This window comes from Pteropus vampyrus, unplaced genomic scaffold (genome assembly GCF_000151845.1).
Source record: "Pteropus vampyrus isolate Shadow unplaced genomic scaffold, Pvam_2.0 Scaffold124, whole genome shotgun sequence".
Lineage (NCBI taxonomy): Eukaryota > Metazoa > Chordata > Mammalia > Chiroptera > Pteropodidae > Pteropus > Pteropus vampyrus.
The window spans coordinates 945,201-945,784 of NW_011888905.1; positions in this window are offsets into that span (position 1 = coordinate 945,201).

Consider the following 584-nt stretch of genomic DNA (forward strand, 5'->3'; position numbering starts at 1 on the left):
GGCAGCACGGAGGTCTGCCTCGCTCCCCCGCGCCCCCTCGGGTATTCATTCCAGGAAAAGCGGTTTCTTGTTTTTTTCTTTCCCAAAGAACTCCCAGGATGATCCAGGAGTAGGGATGGGGCCTTAGATGCTGACAGAGAGAAAGGAAGTGGAGGCGGGAGGAACCGGGCTCCCCAAGAACCCCATCGCCCAGAAGGATGGGCTGCCCGCCAGGTACTTCTTCAGGCCAAAGACAGCTGACAGGCGGGTCGCCTGGATTCTGCCTGCCTGGTCCCGTGGCCCCGTCTTCCTCTCTCCCCCGTCCCCACCTCCCCCTGCCTTCCCGTCTCAGAGCCTAAGGGTCCCAGGACTGAGAGTCGTCGCAAGCTGTGTGACCTCAGGCCCTGCGAGCCTCTACTTCCTCGTCTGTAAAATGGGAAAGTACCAGGACCAGCACGGGGACGGGGGCCCGGGACAGAGCCTCCGGCCCAGGGCGGGCGGGGGACACGTGTCCACGCAGAAGCGGAACCCGGGTTAGGGCTCCCCGCCTCTTTCCCTTCACCTTTCGTCTTGTCTTCACCGGACACCCCACTTTCTGCCTCTGT